This window comes from Halichoerus grypus, chromosome 10 (assembly GCF_964656455.1).
Source record: "Halichoerus grypus chromosome 10, mHalGry1.hap1.1, whole genome shotgun sequence".
Taxonomy (NCBI): Eukaryota; Metazoa; Chordata; class Mammalia; order Carnivora; family Phocidae; genus Halichoerus; species Halichoerus grypus.
The window spans coordinates 35,056,247-35,074,976 of record NC_135721.1 but is presented as its reverse complement, the minus strand read 5'-3'; the positions used below and the strand labels follow the sequence as shown (position 1 = coordinate 35,074,976).

At 45.7% G+C, this 18,730-nt stretch overlaps 1 protein-coding gene and 1 pseudogene across 1 annotated transcript in view; one reads left to right on the top strand and one right to left on the bottom strand.

Moving 5' to 3' along the window:
• ACOXL (acyl-CoA oxidase like) overlaps positions 1-18,730 on the bottom strand; it is a 348,558-nt gene that overhangs the window by 327,549 nt on the left and 2,279 nt on the right. The gene's annotated exons all lie outside the window — the stretch shown is intronic.
• On the top strand, positions 246-1,313 carry LOC118522151 (U1 small nuclear ribonucleoprotein C pseudogene; annotated as a pseudogene).

The window sequence follows — 18,730 nt, the reverse complement described above, 5'->3', positions numbered from 1 at the left end:
TCAGGAAAGAAAGTGGTGCAGTAGTGAGAATCTTCATTTTCTATAATAGTGAGTCATGATATAGTCAAGAAGTGGCTGTTTGAGCATGTTATTTAGGAATATGGAGGTCAATAACATAAGAATCTGGTGAAAGATGTGGGAGGGGTTGTCAATGAAGAAGGGAAGGAAGGACAGAGGCAGAAGGTAGGGACAGCTGCTTTTCATTACAAACCTCGTTGTACTATTTGCATTAAGAATGTTCATACATGGCAAGGGACGGAGTAGCCAAAGGTCTGCAGATCAGCAAACCTAAGTTTTATTGTGATTTGTGTGACACATACCTCACCCATGATTCTCCATCTGTGAGAAAGACGCACTGCAGTGGTAGGAAACACAAAGAGAATATGCAAGACTACTCTCAGAAATGGATGGAAGAGGGGCGCCTGGGTGGCTCAGTAGGTTAAGCATCTGCCTTTGGCTCAATTCATGATCCCAAGGTCCTGGGATCCAGCTCTGCATTGGGCTCCCTGCTCAGCAGGGAGTCTGCTCCCTCTCCCTCTGCCATTCCCCGTGCTTTTGCTCTCTCTTTTTCTTTCAAATAAACAAAATCCTAAAAAAGAAAGAAGAAAGAAAGAAGGAAAGAAAGAAAGAAAGAAAGAAAGAAAGAAAGAAAGAAAGAAAGAAAGAAAGAAAGAAAGAAAGAGGGGCGCCTGGGTGGCTCAGTTGGTTAAGCGACTGCCTTCGGCTCAGGTCATGATCCTGGAGTCCCGGGATCGAGTCCCACATCGGGCTCCCGGCTCGGCAGGAAGCCTGCTTCTCCCTTTCCCACTCCCCCTGCTTGTGTTCCCTCTCTGGCTGTCTCTCTCTCTGTCAAATAAATAAATAAAATCTTTAAAAAAAAAAAAAGAAAGAAAGAAAGAAAGAAGAGAAAGAAAGAAAGAAAGAAAGAAAGAAAGAAAGAAAGAAAGAAAGAAAGAAAAAGAAAGAAAGAAACGGATGGAAGAGCAGGCTTAGAGCCTGATCAACAAAACAACCACTGTATTTCAACAAGGAAAGATACCTCCTACTCCACTCTCTGCTCCTCCTCCTGCAGGGGCAATGATCTCCCCCCACCCAAGTCTCCGGGTCCTCCTCGCCCTCTTTGATGCCAGCACCCCCTATGGGGCCCTGCCATGATGCCAAGGATGGGCCCTCTTCCTCCTGGGATGATGCCAGTGATGGGACCTGCTCCTAGAATGAGGCCACCTGTGGGAGGCCACATGCCAATGATGAGACTTCCTGCCTGCCCCATGATGGTGCCCACTTGGCCAGGAATGACTCGACCGGACAGATAAGGAGATGGGAACCTCTTTATACCCATTTTATATTACTTGTTCTACTTCCCCGGGGAGATCATGATGCTGTGATTGGGTGTTTTCTAACAGGAGGACAAGGAAGACTTGCTCCCCCTTCTTATCAAAGAGAGAATAATTTTGGCAGGGGAGTAGTGGGACCAAAAAAAAAAAAAAAAAGCAATTTTCATTTGTATTGTGAAATGTGAAAATTGTCAATTGTTTTAGTTAAAAAGAAAAAGAATGTTCATACATCACACCAATGAAAATAAGAATTAAATTTTAAAAGAGCAAGCTGTAGAATAAAAATACATGATTCTATTTATAGAAAAACGTAATGTTCACGTCTATATAAACTCATAGAAAAACAGAAAAAGAAGGAGAAACAAAGCCCTACAACATACTAAAGTATGAAAAGTGGTTGGGGGATCACATGTCCATCTATGGATGAATGGAAAAACAAAACTTAGTATATCCAAGCAATGGAGCATTATTCAGCCTTAAAAAGGAAGGAGATTCTGACACATACTATGACATGGAGGAACCTTGAGAACATTATCCTAAGTGAAATAAGCCAAACACAAAAGGACAAGTATTGTATGATGCCACTTATATGAGCTTCCCAGAACAGTCAAGAGACAGAAAATAGAATCGATGGTGGCCAGGGGCTGGCAGGGAGGGAGGGGATGGGGAGTTATTGTTTAATGGGTACAGAATTTCTATTTGGGAGGATGAAGAAGTTCCGGAGATGGTGGTAGTAGTTGTACAGCAACATGAATGTATTTAATGCCACAGAGCTGTACACTTAATAATTATTAAAGTGGTAAATGTGATTCTATGTGTATTTTACCACAATGAAAAAAGTAGTGGGGGGAGGGGATGATTTAGTAAACTTTGAAGTTTTCTATATTATTTGTCTTTTTACAATGAGAACATCTTCATGAATACATGCATGTGTGAATAAGACTTAGGGGAAAAACCATCAATAGTTAGGAGGAGAAATGTGCATTGTTCTAGGGAAGGGAATCCAAGGGAGTAGAGAGAAAGAAGGGGTGAGGAGAGCCGGGACAGCGAGACCAGGGAGGAGAGCCTTGCAGAAGAGCGGGGAGAAGATCTTAGGAGACCAGCCTCGTGGGGCTTTGTAGGTTGTCTTCCTGAGAATGTGTGTCCTACCTACACACGTGCACACCCACTCACCAGCATGGCCCTCAGGAAAGAGCTCCAATTTGCCAAGAAACAAACTTAAAAACATTTTCAAAGCTTATCTCATTTCAGATGTTGCTTTTAAACATTCCCTGCAAACCCCAGTGAGGAACCTCAAGTCTCCCCAAATCCTCCTGCTGTCACCAAACAGCATGCTGTTCCATGGCCCTCAGCAACCAGGGCAATCCCAGGGCCTGGGGGACTCTCTAATGGATTGGAACAGGGGAGTCAGCCTGGCAAGCCAGACTGGGGAAAGAGGGCAAGCCATTCCTTTGGAGGGGAACCTGGGCTGTGCTCACACCATGCCTGGGAGCAGAACATACACGGTGAACCTCTGTGCTGAGGAGGGTAGTCATTATGTGCATAGGAAATTACACAACCTCTGTTTTTTTGGAAGAAAACTGTTTCGTGGCCTCTTATGTCCTGGGAGTGCCTGACCCTGTACAAACTTCCCATTGTACACACACAGCACTCACCGAACCTCGTGGTCACAAATGCCACGCCCCCCAACACCCACTTTAACTTCAAAGGCCTGGGGCAGGGAACTAGCCACAGGAGACGCAACATCGCCTTGGTGAATCAGTGTTTGGAGAAAGTTTATTTCTGGTCTCCTATGGAGCGTTCTATTCTGGCAGAATGTTAAAACATGAAGAAATCAGGATCACTGTCTTCTAACACATGATAAGATCAAATCTGATAGTACAATGTGACCTTTCAAATAGGTATCAGAATCTTGAATCACTTGGGAAAAACAATATGAAATTTAGTCTATGTTTTTATTACAACTCCAAAATTATGAAGTCAGTAAACAGGAACTGGAAAGAATGGAAAGGTGTTTGTTAAGATAATGGGGGGTTTTATCTTTTTCTTTTTTGGTGTTTTTTTTTTTTTCACTGAATACCTATTCATCAGTTTCTCATCTCAGTAGCATAACGACCTAGCAGCACAGATATTATCCCCATTCTGTGGATGAGCAAATGTCAGCTCAGTAAGGTAGAATCGCTTGATGATGATCATATGGCAAATAAGCTGCCTGCTGACTTTCCTACCTGCTGGTCTGCCTTTCCCTCAATCCCTAAGCAGGTTGTGCAATTCACAAGGAACTCCCTTCTACTTGGCCCAAGTCAGCAGCTAGAATATTAGAATTCTGTTCCATATTTTAAACTGCAGTTCCCTAAATTGAAAGAGGCAAAGAGATGACAGCCCACGAATACACTGAGAAGACCAAGGAATACAGGAACAGATAAGTGTCGAGACATGTAGACAGGGCTGTAGCAGAACTAAGTATGATTGAAAGGACCTCTTTGGAAGTCTTAAGAACTGCTAAGGCCTCCACACAAAAACCTGCACACAGACGTTTCTAGTAGCTTTATTCATAACTGCCAAAACTTGGAAGCAGCCAAGATGCCCTTCAGTAGGTGAACGTATAAATAAACTGTGGCTCATCCAGACAATGAGCTGTTATTCAGCACTAAAAAGAAATGAGCTATCAAGCCATGAAAAGGCATGGGGGAAGCTTCAATGCATATTACTAAGTGAAAGCAGCTAATCTGAAAAGGCTATATAATGTATCACTCCAGCCATATGACATTCTGGAAAAGGCAAAACTATGGAGTAAAAAGTTCAGTGGTTGCCAGGGGTGGATTGTGGGGAGAGATGAATAGGCAAAGCACAGAGGATCTTTAGGGCAGTGAAAATGCTCTGTATAATACACCATAATGACGTATGCATGTCATTATGTATTTGTCCAAACCCACAGAATGTATAATGCTAAGAGTGAGCCCTAACAGAAACTATTGACTTGGAGTGATCATGATATCCAAACCCCATAAAAAAAAAAAAAAAATGTATCATTCTGGTGGGTGATGTTGATGATGGGGGAGACTATGCATGTGTGGGGGCAGGCAGTAGATGGAAAATCTCTGTACCTCTTTTTCAGTTTTGTTGTAAACCTAAAACTGCTCTAGAAAAAAAATAAACTCAACAAAATGATTGAGACCCCCAAATATTGATTGATATTTACCATATTAGAAATTATGACAGAAAAATATTTGAATATATATTAAAACATTTGAAAGTAACTAATAAACTCATTAAGTTTTTAATGAAAAAGCTATATTTTCCAACCCCTCTCCCAAATTTAGTAATAAGAGTTGCATTGTTCTGCATTTTTACCAATCTCTTTAGTGGGAAGGATTAATAGAAGATAGCTGGATTCTCGTATCTGCTTCTGCACCTAATCTGTTGGGATATTAGACTTCATGTAGTCTCTGGAAACCACCACTTTACTTTGTGAGCAAATGGGAATGAAAAGGCCAATAACATCTTAGTATTATTACAAAATTGGTTTTAACTTTGAATCTCCTTAAACAGTCTTGGGTACCCCGGACCATACTTTGAGAACCATGACATAAAGAACTATGTGAGAGAGAGAGAGAGGGAAAGAGAAGCTGAGAAGACACTCCAGGACACTCCAACCATCCTACACATCTCACTTTTCACCTTCCCTAAATCCACCTCCTTCCAGTGCAGGAACCCCGACTTCTTCTGCAAGGACAAAGCATCTCCTTCTGCCTCAGCCCAGCTCATTCTTAAGAAATAAGCAAAAGATGGGCTGACTGGGCACGGGCTAACTCGTTGATTCTCCTTCGGAACATACTGGCGTTTTATTAAGGGCTTCCTTAAGCTAAACCTCCAGAGGTTGGTTCTAAGAGTGGGTGAAGGGGTCAGCTGCCCAGCAGAGCAAGGAGAAAGAACCCACAGTGGGACACACGTGCTGAGTTCTGGTCCCGACGGCTGGTCACTGAGTCCTTCTCCCCATGTGTAAACTTGAGACGCACCAGCCCCTCTGCCCACTTCTCAGGGCTGTCAGGGCATCAAATGACCTCGTGGACTTGACCCCCCCTTGCAACCAAAGTACCTCCGCTGCCGTTCAGCTGCCCACTCTGCATACCTGTGCTCTTTGGGGGCCCCTGGGAGTCTGCCCCACCCCAGACGCCCACATATGCCCTGTGCAGGGCCAGTCCATCCCGGTGCCAGGATAATGTCCAGGGCCCACGCTGTCCTGCAGGTTCCCGCGCACCTGCTCGGGCGCACCTGTTGGCGGACACCGCGGCAAGACGGCCCTGGGCGCCGTCCACACCCACCGCATCCTGGTTTCTCTGCCCCTTCTCCCACCTCCCGGGGTGGGACATGAGGGGCGGGCAGTCAAGCAACCGAGATCTAGAAGCAGAGCCGAACCTTCCAGCCACTAGTCTCAGCGGAGCACCACGCCTGCTGCTGCGGGCCCACCCCTTCACCCCGACTCTTCGTAGGAGGGAGCTGGGCAGGCGGAGGCCACCCTCCCTGCGGGCCCGTGAAGTCGGCGGCCGTGTGCGCTGCGCGCACCACTGGCGAGGAGAGTCCATCATCTGCACAGGGTAGGGGATGCCGCCTGGCCCTGGGCCCGAGCGCCCCGGGCAGTGCCCCGAGGGGCCCGCGGTGACCGAGGGGACGCGGCCAGTCGGCCGGCGGCGGCGGCACGGTACCTGTGGCGGAAGAGCGGGCAGCCGCCCAGGAGCCTGCGGAGCTCGTTCTTAAGGCTCCAGAACTCGCCGTCCAGGTAGCGGTGCAGGGACGAGTCCCCGAGCCCCAGAGCCGGAGCCGGCTCCATCGCACCTTCCGGGCCTCTGGCTTTGCCACCCGACCCCGGGGACCAGCTTCCCAGCTTCCCTCCGCCCCTCCTCCCAGCAGCCTGCACGTGGGGCCCGGGAGCGCAAGCCCTCTTATCCGCGCAGCACCGGGCCTGTCTCCTCCCTCCCCATCTTCTTGTCCCCTCCCCCATCCCCACTCCATCCCAGCCGGCCTTTCCCTGACACTGCTCCCTGGGCCCAGGGGACAAGCTGTCCAGGAAGTCGGGGCTCCTACGGTGGTCTCCTCTCTCCCTCCCCAGAAATCTCAAAGTCTACTGCCTTGCTCTGGGACTTCTCTACCACTGTGCCCTGTACTCAATTGTCCCTCCAGTCTGCGTCGCACAAGAAGCAAGTATCAGAACTGTAGAGAGGGAGTTGGTCAGGTGGATGTGGGCACGGGAAGTCCTGGCCGCTCAGAGCGGAGACATTTGACTCAGCGGATCTTGCATGGCAGCCTCTTAGCCTGGCACCCCTGATCCAAGAAGGTCTGGTCCAGCTCTGGCCCCAACGCAGCTGTAGCTCAGCTCAAATCCCTGCTGCCCCCAAACAGGGCATTACAGCGAACTTGAATATGACTGTAATCTGGGGTAGCCCAGGCCTACAACCACTGCAGTGCAGAGTAGCTAGGAGATGCAGACAGAGCAAGACAATGAACACGAACACTAAACTCATCTCCCGGACCCTCCTTTTGTTGTTGTGGGCAGTAGGAAATGAGTTAGGGCCTAAGTGGTGATTGTTCATCCCTTTCCTCTGGGTAACTCTCATGTATTTTATTGATTCTCCTTTTAAATACAAAGGAAATGTTAGCTCTTCCCTTGCAAAGACCACTCTGCCAGCGAGGGGACCAAGGGGACCGAGGTGACCGCTGGGGGTGTGGTGAAGCACTTGGGATCGATTCTGTACGCTGTCATTAGGTGAGCGGAGGTCACGTCTATCAGTTTCCTGTGGCTGTGTGACAAATTACCACAAACTGAGTGGCTGAAGACGACACAAATGTGTTCTCTTACTGTTCTGGGAGGTCAGAAGTCAAACGTGGACCGTACAGGACTGAAATCAAGGTGTTATCAGAGCTGGACTCCTGGAGGCTCCAGGGGGAAAAAAAATCTCTTTTCTTATCTTTTCCAACTTCTAGAAGCTACCTGCATTTGTTGGTTCCTGGCCCCTTCCGTCTCCCATCTTCAAAGTGCATCACAACAACCTCTGCTTCTATTGCTCATTCCCTTCTTCTGATCTTGACCTTCTTGCCTCCCTCTTATAAGGACTCTCGTGATGACATTGGGCCCGCCCAGATAATCCAGGATAATCTCTATCTCAAAATCAGTAATTCAATCACACCAGCAACATCCCTTTTCCCATGTGAGACAGCACACAAGGGTTCTGGGGATTAGGACATGAACATCTTTGGCAGGCCTTTATTCTGTCTACCATGCCACCTGGGCAGCCCTAAGTAACAATGTGATGAATAAGGACATTGTTGGCTCCTATAACGGGAAGCCTGGAGGTAGGAGAGTGCCAAGGGCTGGTTCAGTAGCTCTACCCAGAGACCATTTTTTCTTTCCATCCTTCTGTTCTATCCTTTCTCAGTGTGTTATCTTTATCTTTTTTTTTTAACTTGTCTCCTCTCAATCATAAGATAGATACTGCAGCTCTAAGCAACACATGGTGCCAAGCAGAAGCATAGTCAGGATAGCATAGTAGTAAGAAACAACCCCAAAGCTATTCTAGGCATGCTGTGGTCACAAACCACCCCCAAACCTTAGGGTTTATAAAGATAACAGTTTATTTCTCACCTGTGCCACTTGAGGGTTCTGTTCCATGTTACCCCACTCCGGATCCCAGCAGACAGAACAGCCACCATCATGTGGCCGCACAGGCTCTTAAAGCTGCCAGCTGGGAAGGACACATGTAACTTCCAATCACGATCCATTGGCCAATGCAATTCACTCCTGACTCTACAGGAGAAGGAAAGTACCTTTCTGGCCATGCCCAGAAAGCCAACACCCGAAATGAGCACAAGCGAGCAACGCCAGTGAGCAACACTAGTGACTACTAATTCTGCCCCTTTTGCCCACTAGTGGCTACTAAATCTAGCCAAATATTTGTCTCTCTCTGCCTTTCACAGGGAAATACCCTCTCCACTCCTCAAAGGAGGCAACCAAATTCCCATACTGTCACAAAATCAGGCCCACAGCCAGTGGGGGATGCACAGTGGTCTCTCTATCGAGTCAGGGTGTGGTTCCTCTGGATTCAGACTTACAAGCTAAAAACATGTTACTAAGTGCATGCAGCTTGAGTGAGGAAAAAAAATCTTTGTTGTTATAAGCCACCAAGACTTTTTGGAGTGTTGTTTGTTCTAGAAGCTATTGGAAGAATGTTGCTGCTGAAATTAAAAAAAAAAAAAAAAAGTGGGCACTGGCTTAGGAATTGGCAGGGGCAGTGAGGATGCTGTTAACCAAAACCAAACAGAAGAGAGTCCATGTTAGGAAGTGGCAAACAGGGACACCTGGGTGGCTCAGGGTCCCGGGATCAAGCCCCAAGTCAGGCTCCCTGCCCAGAGGGGAGTCTGCTTCTCCCTCTGCCCCTCCCCCTGCTCGTGTGTGTTCTCTCTCTCTTTAAATAAATAAAATCTTTAAAAAAAAAAAAAAAAGGAAGTGGCAAACATTTGATAAAACTACCCAACAGACAACATAGCTAATGAACTCATTGCTCCAGGAGAAGATGCTGGAAAGAATGTCAGCATTGTCTGTCCTGGCTGCTGGCTGCTACTGGCTGTGTTTGACAAACTATAATAAGAAAGAGATGGACTTAGAAAGAACTGAGCAGTTTGCAAGCAGGGATGAAAGGGAATAGAGAGCCCACAAATCCAGGGACTTTCAGAGTTGGAAGAGGCAACTGCTCCCCAAGTCCTATCAGTAAAAGATAAAACAGAAGTGTTTTGAGCAACAAAGGCCAATTAAAACTCAGGAAACTCTAGCTCTACCCTTTTGCTCCTTCTGGCAAGAGTCTGACCCACATCCTTGTTAAGACCTCCGGATGGATTTTTGGGGTTCCCAGCAAGTCAGCTATCTCTCTGCGGCCTGTCAGGCCAAGCAACTCCCCGTCGGAAGCATCACAGGCACAGCATCAGAGCATGAGAGTGGGCTTGAAAAGGTACCCCAGAAGTGACAGGCACCACTCTGTTCACATGACACACCTACTCCAAGGAACAGAAAAGTGCTACCCTCCCAGGTGCCCAGAGTGGGGAGAATCAACAGTACTTGCCAACCATCCCTAAGGAATCTTTCAAGGAACCTGTGAATCTTTGAAGGAATTTTTCAGGGAAAGTTCAGGGAAATCAACGACCTGGTAGAATTGCCCTTAGATCTCCTGACCTTAACTAGGCCCTATGCCCACTGGATAAAGTCTTCCAGGGCTGCCTTAACGAATTACCACAAACTGGGTGGCTTAAAATAGCAGATATCTATTCTTTCATGGTCCTGGAAGCCAGAAGTGCTCAGAAATCAATGCGTCAGCAATGTGCCCTGTTCCTTCTGAAGACTCTGAGAAAGAATCCTTCCTTGTCTCTTGCTAGATTCCGCTTGCTAGATTCTGCTGGCTCGCTTGGTGTGCCTTGGCTTGTAGCTGTTCCAATTTCTGCCTCCATGCTCACATGACCTTCTTCTCTGTGTATTTCTGTGTTTTCCAATCTCCCTCTCCTTATGAGGACACCAGTTACTGTGGTTAGGGCCCACCCTAATCCAATATGACCTCATCTTAACTTGATTACATCTGCAAAGACCCTATTTCTAAATAAGGTCACATTCTGATGTTCCAGGTAGACATGAACTTTTGAGGAACACTATTCAACCCAGCATACCCATCCAAAACCAATCACTAAAAACATGAGAAAGGAATGGAAGACAATGACCGCTATTGGCTTAAATAACTGGTTTTCACATTGGCTGCACAGATAGAGTAACCTTGGGTTTTTTTAGTGGACACACACACTAAATAAATAAATCTAATTTCTAGAGATAGAGCCCAGGCATTTGTACTTTTTAACCCCTGCCCCAAAGGTGATTCTAATGTGCAGCCATTGGTTTAGACTGGTGGCTCACAGCCTTGCTGCACAGCAGACTGTTACATGATTAGGACAATTGGGAAAATTTAAACAAGGTGAATTAAATAATATTATTGTATCATTGTTAATATCCTGATTATGCTAATTGTATTGTGGATATATAAGTGAATGTTCTTGTTTTTAAGAATGCAAATTAAAGTATTTAGTGGTAATGGGGCAACTTGCGTCAAATAAGTCAGGAAAAAAACCGTGTGTATACATATATAAACACATATATGTGTATATGGAGGTAACGCATGTATATGTATATATGTACACACACACACACATACATACACACACATACACACACACAAAAAAAAAAAGAGGGGAGAGGAGGGAGAAGACATAAAATGTGCCCCCCCCCCAGGTTGTAATGCTAAGCGAAGTAAGTCAGAGAAAGACAAATACCATATGACTTCACTTATATGTGGAATTTAAGAAACAAAACAGGGGAACAAAGGAAAAAAGAGAGAGAGACAAACCAAGAAACAGACTCTTAACTATGGAGAACAAACTGATGGTACCAGAGAGCAGGTGGGTGGGGGAATGTGGGAAATAGGTGATGGGCATTAAAGAGTACACCATGATGAGAAAAAAAATGGGCCCCCCCGGACTGTCTGGGTAAGCCAGGACTTTCTCAGTTATAAATAATAAGAACCTACTTGAACTTTCTTCAGCGAAATGGAAATGTATTGATTCACAAAATCTAAGGAAGGCTCACCCCAACTGGGGAAGGGCAGGAGTGTGGCTGGTATCAGAAACAACGGGGACCAGCTCTCTCCTCCTCCTCCCCTGCCCTGCCGATCTTCACCACCCCCACCCCCCCGGCAGCCCACTCCTCAGGGCAGCTCTAAGTCCTTTGTCAGGCAAAAAAGGCTGGGGCAAGAACCAGGGTCCCCACAGCTGGACCTCAGAGGGAAATGGAAGGAACCCAGTGATCACAGGCCTCTGAGAAAGAAGTACTGATCCACTGTGGACTGGGGATGGCATCTGGGTTTGTGCCCCGAAGCTACTCTATAGCCCTAGACCCTCCATACAGGAGGCTGCTGCTGGCTTTACTTTGCGCTGCTCCTAGACCCTTGGCCCTTTTTTGAGAGGTGGGCCCTCAGCTAGAACATTTAAAGAGCATTCCCACATGTGGTGGCTTTTTGGATCTTGACACAGCCACGTTTCCTTTAGCTCTTTCTACAGTTACTATAGTGTTAACTGACTTGCCCAAGGGCACACTGCTCTCTGTGGCAGAGGACCCAGGGCTCATATGACTCTAAGTCACACACTACGTCCCACTACCCAGACAGGACTGACCCGTGGGCATCAGTGACCTTTATGGATGCTTCTCTTACGGAGGCCTGGGGCAAGAACATTACAGTCCAGGGCTCAGGGTTCTGAGTGAGGCACAGACTCTTCTCAGGGGAGTTTGTTTTGTAGATACCGTGGGACCATAAAATGTCAGTGCCAGAAGCCCCCTGAAGCTGGTCCAGACAGTCCTTTCTTTCTAGATGAGGACACTGCAGGGCATGGCCTCTAATGGAGTAGTGTGGCCACCGTGCTAAGGTTGAAGGAGGGCAATGGGGCAGTTTGGGAGGCTGATTTATAGTGCCCCACATGCTGCCCAGTACTCCCCACTCTGAGTACTTCAGAAGACCCAGTCATGGCACTAGCTCAGATTTACCTGACCCTTGCCTCACCTGCTGATGCAGAACCTTGACTCCCTGATAAGCCCCTCCTTCCTATCTTGCCAAGGTTTCTGGGAGCCCTGAGGAGTGTCTGCCACGGGACCATGAGCAGCTCCGCTGCTTCCCGCACCGGACAGTCTGACCCTGGGTGGTGTGTGGAGAAGGGAGTCAGGAGACCCAGCTTCCCTTTAGGTTGCTACTTTGTGAACCGGGCCCTCAAGCACAGCTTGCAATGGGGAAACTGGAAGCTTTTACTTACTGCCCCTCTGACCTTGGAGCTTGACATGTGTCCAGGGGAAGGGAAGGGACAGATTCTAGAAACAGCCACCCCACTGTCCTCAGGAGTGCCCTCCCCTCCAAACACCCATGGCTTTATTACAGGGTCACCTCTGATGGACCTGCCTCCTTTTTCCCCCAGGATAAAGTCTGCAAAGAGACTCAGCGGGTTTACTGCAGCCTTCACCACCGCACGGGGCACAGTGGCACAGGCTGGGAATGCCCACAGTCTGACATCAACCCTTATTAAATTATATTATTATTGTTTATTATTTACTGATACTGATATTATTATTTGTTATTATGTATGAAACCCAAGCTCTGAAACTCTTGTTAGTGTCTTTCAGTCAAAGACAACTAGGAACAAAGTTAGGTTTACTGGCTCACTGCCACAAGAGTGACAGCATACTATGGGGAATTGGGAGGCATCTCCCCAAGAAATATTAGAAAGAACTTATTACAGGATTTGGGCTTGTGTTAGGGGATCGGGAGGAGGGTCAAGGAGGCTGGCGTTTGCTCTGGATTGGGTGCTGTCAGGAAGCAGGTGTAATTCCATGGGCGGCTTTGTTTGATATGAACATTCTTTAAAGTTGTTTATAGAACAGCACAGCTTGGCTGTTAGTGCCAGGCCAACTCTTGGCTATCATGAGCTGCTTTTTTCTCTCTCCCATTGAAGAAACTAAGTTCACAAGGGAAAGATGATGTGACTAGCTGATCTGCATTCTACCAAAGGCTGAGTAACTTTCCTCAGGTGTCCTGACCTGTCAGACCCTCATTTACCTACCTTGAAAAACTGGTGTCAGGAAAACAAAGAGCATTTAGAAGCTAATACTTGGGGTAAGAGAAATGTGGCCAAACAGGGGAGTTTTTTGGAATCTGTGTTAGTTTTCTAGCACTGACATAATAAAGTATCCTACCCTGGGTGGCTGAAGCAACAGAAATGTTATTTTATCACAGTTCTGGAGGTGTCATCTGATTGGTTCCTTCTGAAAGCCATGAAGGACCTGTCCCAGGTCTCTCTCCTTGGCTTATAGATGGCCATCTTCCCGTTGCCTCCTCACACTGTTTTCCCTCTGTACATTTCCATGTCCAAATTTCTTCTTCTAAAGACACCAGTCATATTGGCCTGAGGCCCACTCCAATCACCTCATTTTAACTCAACTACTTCCTTAAAGACCCTATCTCTAGTATGGTCAGATTCTAAAGTACTTGGGGTTAGGACTTCAACATCTGAATTGGCAAGGGGTAGGGCACAATTCAGCCCAGAACAGTCTATTTCACTTCTGTGAAGATGGAGGCTTCTCTTTCAACAGGAGCTAATCTACCAGAAAAGCTAACACAAAGAGAATAGGTCATTATGTTTTCTGAAACTTTTTTTTTTTTTTTCAGTTTCCAAATGCTATGAAGGCACAATGACCACACACGAGGCATGGTGGTATCCATGACTGGAACGTCTCATAGCCGTTCCAGCCTCTTTTCTGTTGGGCTTATGGACAAGCCTGTTCTTTTCATCATTCCTCTAAGAATGAGTCACAAGGAGGATATCTTCAGAAGATGCTAAAGAGAATCACCATTTCGTGATTGGGTCACTAGTTTGCAGCTGTGGGTCAGCAGTTTGCAGTGTGCAGCTCAAGTGACCTCATTCACTTCCAGTGGTTTTCCACTTTTCTTTTCAAAGTGACAGAGAGCTCTGCTTGCTAGGAACTGACTGTCCAGACATCTGTTGGTTGTGTTCCCAGCCATGCTCCACATTTAACTTCCCAAGCCCCTGACTTTCTTTGGGTATATGTCCATGTGATTCAGAGGAGGCTTCAGGGGAAGGCACAGGACCTAACTGGTGCAGAGTGACACAGGACATTTGCTAGATTATTTGGCACTATGGAGTAAGCACACTGAGCCCAGGAACTGCTGCAATAGTTTTGCTACCATGAAGGAACTAAGCTCGAGGCAAAGTAAAGAAAGACATGGCAGGGCTGAGAGAATAGCAGAGGAAAACTGGAAGAATCCTGATCAAATTGCACCTGAAACCCACAAACCTATGGATTTTTCAGTTACATGAGGCAATAAATTCTCGCTGTTGTTAAGCAAGCTTGATTTGGGTTTTCTGGTTTTTTTTTTTTATTTTAAGATTTTATTTATTTATTTGAGGGAGAGAGAGCATGGGGGAGGCAAAGGGAGAAGGGAGAAAATCTCAAGCAGACTCTGCACTGAACATGGAGCCTGACGAGGGGTTCGATCTCACGACCCTGAGATCATGACCTGAGCTGCAACCAAGAGTCGGATACTTAACTGACTGAGCCACCCAGGTGCCCCTGGGTTTTTCTCTTAATTGTGACTCAAAGTATCTGGACAGACTTACAAGCCTCTCTGTAAAGTCACTGGTGTTTGTTGTTGTCACTGGCAAGTACGCATCAATTACTGTACCGTGACAAATTAATTAATGTCCAAGAGAAGGGATACTATTGAAGATGCAATTTCAGAAAAATTAAAGAGGCTATCAAGTGGGAATAAAGGAAGAAAAATAGATTTCTGTGGGGTTTGAATAGATCTCAAATTTTCAATGTTATTAAAAGCTTTGCCAAGCCAACTGGATCTAAGCAGAATATGCATATAGCATATATCCAGTGATGTGGAAGCAGCTAAAGAATGAGAAAATACCAAGAAGGCTGAAACCATGAGAGTGCAAGTCTGGCTGAGAACTTTTAAGTGGCTACTACAGGAAATATTTAATATGAACATAGGAAATGATCATAAGAGGGTTCATTGTTTCCTGTTGGGGTTAATTTTACTTCAGATATCCTCCTTTTTCAACTCCCAAGTATGTGAACCAAATAAAAAGCTACTCCCAGAATGCTGGTGCAAAGCCCAGGAGGACACTGAGATCCAAAGGTCAGAGATAATCAGGAAAATGGACAGAGAAGTTAATGGTTCAAGGTGGTCAGGAAGTCAAAATGGGCAATAAGTTAGGAAAAAAAAAAAAAAAGACAGTGGGAGGGACGCCTGGGTGGCTCAGTCAGTTAAGCGTCTGCCTTCGTTCGGCTCAGGTTATGATCCCAAGGTCCCAGAATCGAGTTCCACATCAGGCTCCTTCCTCAGCGGGGAGCCTGCTTCTCTCTCTGCCTGTGCTCCCCGTGCTTGTGCTCTCTTTCTCTCTCCCTCTCTCTCTTTGACAAATAAATAACTAAAATCTTAAAAAAACAAAACAAAACAATGGGGTCATCATCTGGGTGTCCCCTTAGACAACCAGAAGGCCCAAGACCTCTGCAAGAGAGAAGCAGAAACAAAGCAGCACTGCCCAGTGATTCATTTAGGCTAGGGAAAGTGGCTAGGTAGTCTAAAACAGCACAGATATTGCAAAGTGCAACAGATGGAAAGGCAAATTAGTTGTATTAACTAAAGGAAACAAGCGTCCCATAGTCAAAAGTGTAGTGTGGTACATCAGTATGCAAAAGCAAAGGGACAGCAAAGATACAAGGATACAAGATGACAATATAAGAGTGACAGTAGGAAGAGTGACTGGAACAGTAGCAGGCAAGGCAGAGAGCCTTATAAGTTAGAAATACAACTTAGGTAAATGCTGACAGAGGGTGAGCAGCCACTTTAAGTTAATGTGTGTCTAGTAACATTACTTCCCTCGGTACACCAGGCATTATCAATTCAGGGAGATTAGATCCACAAACCCAAATCTAACATTAAAAATTTCATGTGCTTATAAGGATCCCATCTGCCCAGAAGCCGCACCATCCAGGAGACCTATCCCTGATCGCCAAGTAACTCCAATGTTTTCCTTGTCCCTTTTAAAAAATTTTTCTCTTCCTTGTTCATTTTGCATAAAAACTTGCCACTTCCTCGCATGCCTCCCAGTTCTCTGGACTCTTGAGAATGGAGACTACCTGCTTCCTAAATTGTTAAAGTCTGGCTCACCTAAATTGTCTTCAACATTTTAACATCGTATGTGTGCAGAAATTAAGTATCTGGTAAACCAGGCTATCGGTTATTCATAGTATCACTTCAGTTTCCTCGTGCCATTCCTTTGTTTCCAAAAGGACAAGCTAAAGGACCTAATTCAGACTTTGATACACAGACAAGAATTATATCAGTGCTCAGCTATGTAAACATCTGTCAGGGCTGTCTCTAAAACTGATGTTTCCAAGTCGTCAAGTCTGAGCCTTGATTTGGCTCTTTTCTCTAGTTTGGGAAGTGTCCAGCTCTTTGAAGGGATGGAAGCAAATCCAATCTGAGCAAGAATACCAACTGGTTACCAATTACATAAGAGGACAGAATTGATATCCTGAAAGTACAGATGTTATAAAGTACAGAAGCTATTAATGTTAATGAAATTCTGAGCTGATGCTCAAAGATGCCCATCACCCCATGGTATACTAAAAAAATTAATCTGGTCTTTGACCTGGGTTCCTGGCAGATCTTCAAAAACCCTTGGAATTCTTTCTAAGTGATAGGAGTTTTTGTTATGCTAATGAGGTGATTCATGGTGGTTCTCCAGATAGCTTCAGGATGGGGGCTGCTCAGCAGAAAGATGAACCAATTGATTAGAAGTTTGGGGCTTGGGGCCGCCTGGGTGGCTCAGTCGTTAAGCATCTGCCTTCAGCTCAGGTCATGATCCCAGGGTTCCGGGATCGAGCCCCACATGGGGCTCCCTGCTCCGCGGGAAGCCTGCTTCTCCCTTTCCCACTCCCCCAGCTTGTGCTCCCTCTCTCGCTGTGTCTCTCTCTGTCAAATAAATAAAATCTTAAAAAAAAAAAGAAGAAGTTTGGGGCTTGGAGTCACAGGATATCAGCCAGTCCTCCCAACCTCAAGAGAGAGGAGGGTGGGTTGGAAATTGAGTTCACTCACACACACCAGCCAATGATTTAATCAATCATTCTTACATAATGAAACTCTAGTAAAAACTCAGGACACTGAAGCTCAGTGGAGATTCCTGGTTGGTTAACACATTTATGTACCAGGAAAATAATGTACCTTGACTCCATGGAGGGAGGGCATGGAAAGGCCAAACCCAGGACTCTCCCAGACTTCACCCTATGTGTATCTTTTATAATAAAACTGTAATCGTAAGTTTCCTGAATTCTGTGAGTCATTCTTGTGAATTATCAAACCTGGAGAAGGTTGTGGGAACCCCTGAATTCGTAGCCAATCAGTCAGAAGTGTGGGTGGCTGAGAACCCCTGGAACTTGTGGCTGGCATCTGAAGTAAAGAGATAGTCTTATGGGGGATTCTTAAGGCTTCTGGATCCAATTCCAACAAGGCAAGGGGAGATACCACCCCCTCCCTTACTTCCACCACAACACCAAGCAAGTCCCAGACATCAGCAGGGTGTCCAGCAGGGCATCCAAAAATTCAACTTAATTCTGACACTATCTACCCAGACATGGCATCAGATTCCACAAGTTAAAGGTTCAGTCCTACAAAACTGTCCCCCACCCCGACTTCAGATACCAGTCACAAGCCCCAGGCTGTTACCTGTGCTTCTAACCAACCAGCTACAGAATGGAGGTTCCAACCACCTCCTCCTTGGATTTGATTAATTTGCTAGAGTAGCTCACAGAACTCAGGGAAACACTTACTTATGTTTACCAGTTTACTAAAGGATATGATAAAGGATATGAATCAACAACCAGATGAAGGGATACAAAGGGCAAGGTCCCAAACAAAGGAGCTTCTGTCCTCATGGAGTTTGGTGGTGTTTGGTGACACATGGAAGCATTCTGGTTCCCCAAGTGTGGAAGCTTTCTGAAAAAAAAGGACCAATAAGCTGCCCTCTTGGCTTTATGGGGCTTCATTACGTGGTCATGATTGACTGTCTTTAGCCATTGGCCATGTCAACCTTCAGCTCCTCTCCTCTCCTGAGGTTGGGGGGTGGTGGGGGGGAGTGGACTGAAAGTTCCAACCTTCTAATCACATAGTTGGTTCTTCTGGCAACCAGCCCCATCCTCAGGTGCTTTCCAAAAGTCACCTCATTAACATAACAAAAGATTCCTTTACCATTCTTCTCATTTTCTCAAGGAAATTCCAAAGGTTTTGTGAACTGTAAGACAGAATTTGAAGAGGAAGACCAAATATATTTGAGAAATATACTTTGGTTCATCCAAAAGACAAAATATATGTATAGTTCTTATCCACAAGAGTGGATTCTGGGTTTTGACCATAGAGGCATCTTCTGAAGTCACAACCCTCAGAAGAAAAACATTTTCTAAGATAAGGTTCTATATCTCCCTTCGTACATATCAACTTTATTCTTAATATTCCATAGTCCCTTAAAATACTCATCGGCTTTCCGTAACTATTCTAATTATAAATCTCCAATCTTACATGTTTCAGCAATACATCTAATACTGCTACCATAAATTGCTCTAAATTCCCAGGGGAAGGAAGATATATGTGTATCTGTTATTACTTGCATTTGTCAAATAGGCAGAACCTAGAGAAAAATAATCATTTTTCTTTTCTGAACAGAGCAAGCACTAACTGATA